Source organism: Nannospalax galili, unplaced genomic scaffold (assembly GCF_000622305.1).
Source record: "Nannospalax galili isolate Female #2095 unplaced genomic scaffold, S.galili_v1.0 scaffold538, whole genome shotgun sequence".
NCBI lineage: Eukaryota > Metazoa > Chordata > Mammalia > Rodentia > Spalacidae > Nannospalax > Nannospalax galili.
This window is the reverse complement of record NW_008343842.1, coordinates 2,562,548-2,568,169: the sequence shown is the minus strand read 5'-3', so window position 1 is coordinate 2,568,169 and position 5,622 is coordinate 2,562,548. Positions and strand designations below refer to the sequence as shown.

Genomic DNA, 5,622 nt, shown 5'->3' with positions numbered 1-5,622 from the left:
GTAATCCCTTGAACTCTTAAATATGCTGATGACTTCACTCTGGTTGTACTCTCCTTTTGGGTGTTTAAGACCATACGGTTGGCCCAAATAAGTCAATTTATTTTTACACTTAAGGCCTTTTGAGGGGTCACAGAGGAGCTGTGAGGAGCTTGGGAAGAGTTCCTGGCTCCTTTCTTTTACCAGTTCCATCTATGTGAAGATAAGTCAAAGGTCCTGCTTGACCATGTCTGGCTTCACTTGGAAGCATGGATGAGATGTTTCCTCTGAGTTGACCCTCCTCTTTGTAGACTGGACACTGGTTCAGGTCCATCTTGTGGTTTTCATGTCCTCCCTGAACAAGAGGACAGGTGACTCACCATAGTTACAGGACATTTTGAGAGATGTTCCATAGCTCCCTGGAACTTAGTCGACCTTGGAGGGCAAGGGGCAAAAACTGTCCTGTAAGTCCCTCTGACCACATTAGTATAGGCCTCAAACTATGGCTGTTAAACATCCAATAAGGTTAGTTCCACCAGTCTGGTACTTTTAATTATCATATGCTATGTAGATAAGGCTTGGGTAAAAAAACCAAATAGTCTCAGATAAACCTTGACTAGATATATATTTTGTCCCTTAAACTAGTTGACTAAACTATGATCATAGAAAATTTAAGATTATGTAGAATACACTCTTTAATTCAGATTTTTGTTTTGTTTTGCAACAGGTTCTGGTTCTCGCTATGTAGTCTACCATGTAGACCAGGCTGGCCTTGAGTGAAGGTCTGAGGTGAGGAGGTGTGTCGTCTCCTGTAGCTGTCCATGCACTAGCTGAGTCCCTTCACCCTCTGCCTGGACCAAGAACATTCTATCAGGAAGCGGAGGCCCAATTTTGGCCTTGTCACCACAGATTCACCCTCTGTAGCCTTAAGTCAGAGAAACCCCCTCCCAGCCCCAGCTTTCTTCTCCAGTTCTCACACTGCAGGGTGGGGAACCTGGGTTGTCAGGCAGAGGACAGTGAAGGGATCAGTTCTACAGGAAGCTCCCCAGATGAGCTCAGGAGATTGGCTAGCTAGGGAACGGAAACGGAAATTGAGCAAGAGCCAGGACTGTTAACAGTTGCAGAGATCTGCACTCTGTGGGTAGTGGACAGTCACCTCTTCAACGGGTCCAGGAACACAGGGCTGTAACCGGGAGCCTCTGAGAGGTGGGAGCCACCCCATAACGCAATGCTGCTGCTTTGGAGGGGCGAGGATGGAGGGGGTGGCATGGGTACCATCCTTTTTCTTTTCTCTTTCTTTCACTTTTTTTTTTTGTGATAGAATTTCATGTAGCCCAGGCTAGCCTCGAATTCACCATGTAGCCAAAGAAGACCCTGAACTTCAGAGTCCCTGGCCTCCACCTCCCCATTGCTGGGATTACAGGAGTCTCTGGCTTCTATGACAGGGGCTCAAAGCTGAGCTTTGACACTCTCTTCACTGTCTAACAGAGAGCAAGAAGGCAAGTCTGTGTGCGCTATCCTTTATAATCAGTAGATTGGTGGTCCTGTGACACTGGGCAGGTCGGCTGACTTCTTGGAGCCTCAGTTCTTTCAGTTAATGAGGGAAGGAGGGAAGAAAGCAGATAGAACAATCCTCTAGGTGGTTCTCAGGCCCAGTGATCATGGCTGTGGTTGGTCTTTATTGAGGTTAAGTGGCATGCTGAGTTGATGAAGTTTCTAAGCCCTCCGTCACAGGAGGCCCTAAGGTACTTGAAGATGTCAGACTGTTGTCCTGCTGTGGCCCATGCACCTTACAACCTCCTTCCTTTCCACTTCCCTCTGAGTCTTGCTCTGCCAGTGGGACTCCCATGGCAACCCCATATTGGGGCCAGGGTCCTACCCTGGAAGATGGCTAGGGCCGGGGCTTGCTGACTTCAAGCTGTGAGGTTGAATGTAGGGGAGAGAGGTGCTCTCTGGGTGCTGAGGGGCTGTCTGTGTTTTGCTCTGACTATGTGGGAGACTGATGGAGAGAGGGACTCTGAGGACTGGGGTTCTGAGTGACTACAGAGGGGACCTGTGCACTTGATAAGTGACGTGAGGGGTGTTGTCTGAGAACTGACTGAGAGAGACAGGTAACAGCTGGGGAAGAAGTGTGTGCGTGCTCGTATGCACGTGTGTACACATGCGTGTGCACAAGCATTCATAGGTTCATTGAAAGATGTCCCCAGGGTCTCTCAGTGGTCACGCCTTGGCCAATGGGGGCACCGACTGATTTAGGATACAGTGAGGGGGCAGTGACTGATGGGAACGGGAGGGCAGAGTGCACCATCCTGACTGATGGTAAACAGCATTCTGACCGACTAAGAGGTGGCACTGACTGCAGGGCACAGGCTGACTTCCTTCCCTGAGCCTCTGGACTGAAGTCCCCTCTGGGTGGAACTGGGTGAGTTGACCTGAGGTTCTACTTTCTTATGAAATGCCGGGGGACAGCTGGCAACAGATTGCAGAGAGCAGTGTGGTTAGAAATTCCAGGACAGTGACAAGAGCACCCCGAATTTCAGGATGTGGTGCAGGGAGCTTATTTCAGGATTCTGACTCCTTTGGCCATAAGAGCCTATAGGGCTGGTGACCTGGTATGACACTTCTCACTTTGGTTCTCCCCCAGTGTGGGGCTCCCCGAGGCTCTGTGCTGCTGGGACGGTTATCTGAAAGCCTCCACTCCTTATCGGCTAGCTCACAGGAAGCACCTTGAAACTGCCCATACTTCCGGAAACCAGGGCTCACTCTCCTACATTTGTTAAGAAGCTCTTGTCCCTCCAAGGGCTGCCCCAGTGAACATCTGTGGCTCCTTGACAGTCCTCGGCAACCATAGGAGGTTTTTGGGGAGGTCTATCTCAGATGAGCCACAGGTACCAGTTCCCCAGAGTCTCCCTGTTTCCCCATCTGCACAACAGGGATGTGTTGGCCCTGTATGGAACCCAGCTGTTACATGGCCCACATCGAACTTGACCTTCATCAATGACATCATCACCCTCATTGCTGCCTTTACCCAGCAGCTCTTGAGTGCCAGACACAGTGCTTGACACAGATTACAGAGTCAACAAATATTTGCTGAGCGCCGGCTGGTGCCAAGCACTAGCTTATAGGTCAGTAAAAGGAGATGCAAGTTCACAAAGTAAATGAGTAAAAGAGTCTTCTGGGAATGAGAATTAGGAAAAATGCAGCCAGAAAGGGACGTGGGTCTTGCTAGAGATGGGTAGTAAGTTTCAACAATAATTATTGTGAGTGCTGGTGTCTGGAAGCCAGAGGTGTCCGAAACCGTGGAGCTGGAGTTAAAGGTGGTTGCCAGCTGCCCAACATAGATACTGGGAATTGAACTCGGGTCCTCTGCTAGAGCAATATGTACTCTTAACCACTGAGTCCAGCCCCCTTTCTTTTAAAATTGTAATTTAATTTAACTTAATCTTAGTTTATTTTATTTTTGAGATAGGGTTTCTCTGTAGCCCCAGCTGGTCTGGAACTTGCTATATGGACCAGACTGCTGGCCTCAATCTCTCAGAGATCCTCTGCCTCCTGAGTGCTGGGATTAAAGGTGTGTGCCACCATGCCTGGCTTCCCCTTCCTTTAAAAATACTTTATTATTTTTATTTGATGTGTATGAGAGTTTTACCTGCATGTATGTAAGTGCATCATCCACATATGCAATGCCTGTGGAGGTCAAGAGAGGGCATCTGATCCCCTAGAACTGGAGTTAAAGACGGTTGTTAGCTGCAATGTGGATGCTGGGAACCAAACCTGGGTCCTCTGTAAGAGCAGCCAGTGCTCTTAACCACTGAGCCATCTCTCTAGCCTCCATCAGATATCTTTTATTCATATATATGTGAGACAGCGTCTCCCTGTAGCCCCAGCTGACCTGGAACTCACTATGTAGACCAGGCTGGCCTTGAACTCACAGAGATCCACCTGCCTCTGCCTCCCCAGTGCTGGGATTAAAGGCGTGCACTACCACACCTGGCTTATTTTTTAAAATATGCATGTCATCCTTGCACAGGGGCCATGTACTCTCTGTATTGATCCAATTTTAGTATATGTGCTGCTGAAGCCAGCACCATCAGATGTCTTTTAAAGGAATTCTCCACCTTGACCTCAGCAAGAAGCCTCCTGCTGCCCAGTAGCCTCCAAACATAATCCATATCCACACTTCCTTAGCTTGTCCCCCAAATGTCATGCTTAGCGGTTAAGAGCACTTACTGCTCTTGCAGAGGACCCAGGTTCGATTCCCAACACCCACATAGCAGCTACGAACTGTCCTTAACTCCAGTTCCAGGGGAATCTGAAGCCCACTTCCAACCTCCGTGGCATTGCATGACACGGGTGTACTCACATACATGCAGGCAATACACTCCTACACATAAAATAAAAATAATAAATAAAATATTTTTTAGGGCTGGGCATGGTGGCGCTCGCCTTTAATCCCAGCACTTGGGAGGCAGAGGCAGGCAGATCTCTGTGAGTTCAAGGCCAGCCTGGTCTACATAGTGAGTTCCAGGTCAGCCAGGGCTACAGGGAGACCCTGTCTCAAAAAGACCAAAAAAAAATTTTTTTTAAGCATTTAGATACTTATTTTGTGTGCATATGTATGTGTGTATGCCTGTGGAGATGAGAGGACAACTTAAAGGCATCATTTCTCTCCTTCCACTCTGTGGGTTCCTGGGATTGAACTCTGATCCTTGGGCTTAGTAAACAGCAACTTTACCTGCTGAAACATCTCATCAGCCCTATGTTTTGTTTTGAGGCAGGGTCTCACTATGACATCTGGGCTGGCCTCAAACTTGCAGTGATTCTCCTGCTTCAAGTGTGTGTGTGTGTGTGTGTGTGTGTGTGTGTGCTGCATGCACATCAGTGTGCCTGTGTGTTCAGAGGACAACTTACAGGAATTAGTGTTCTCTCTCTCCACCATGGGTTCCAGGGATTGAACTCAGGTCCTCAGGCTTGGTGGCAGGTATCTTTATCCGCTAAGCCATTTCACCTGCTCAACTTTGATCAAAAACATCTTTTTCTACCCTATCCCCCAAATTAATGTGCACACAGTCAAGTACGTGTACCTTTCTCTTGATGGCTTCTGGGTTTCCTCTTTAAGGACCACAGCTATCCAATACACATGGGGACAGCATTCATCTGTCCAGCATACACTGTTCTAGGTTCTAAAAATATAAACGTATGTTTTTGTTTTGTTTTTGTCTTTTTGAGATAGGGTCTCCCTGTAGCCCCAGCTGGCCTGGAACTCACAGAGATCCACCTGCCTCTGCCTCCCAAGTGCTGGGATTAAAGGTGTGCACCACCAAGCCTAGTGCCTAGCATATATGTATTTTTTGTGCTTTTTTTTTCTTTGAGACATGGTCTCCTATATCTCAGGCTGGCTTCAACTTGTTATGTAGCTGAGGATGACCTTGAATTTCTAATCTTCCTGCCTCCACCTCCCAAGTGCTGGCATTCTAGGCATGTGCCACCATGCCCAGGTTATGTGGTACTAAGGATTAAAGGCAGGGCTTTGTGCATGGCAGGCAGGCTGGAAACTATATTGCTCATTTTTAAAAACAAATGCATTGGCACACTGATGGCATGAAGTGACACCTTTGGTCTATTTCATTTTTGCATCATATTAAG

At 47.9% G+C, this 5,622-nt stretch overlaps 1 protein-coding gene and 1 non-coding gene across 2 annotated transcripts in view; one reads left to right on the top strand and one right to left on the bottom strand.

Moving 5' to 3' along the window:
* Window positions 1-1,120: 1,120 nt before the first annotated feature.
* Rab44 (RAB44, member RAS oncogene family) overlaps window positions 1,121-5,622 on the top strand; it is a 34,008-nt gene continuing 29,506 nt past the window's right edge. Inside the window, exon 1 of the mRNA XM_008840071.3 lies at window positions 1,121-1,182. The gene's annotated coding sequence lies outside the window, so the exon portion shown is untranslated. The remainder of the gene's footprint in view (window positions 1,183-5,622) is intronic.
* LOC115071547 lies at window positions 3,961-4,064 on the bottom strand. The gene has a single exon (XR_003850644.1). It is a non-coding gene; the product is annotated as a U6 spliceosomal RNA (small nuclear RNA).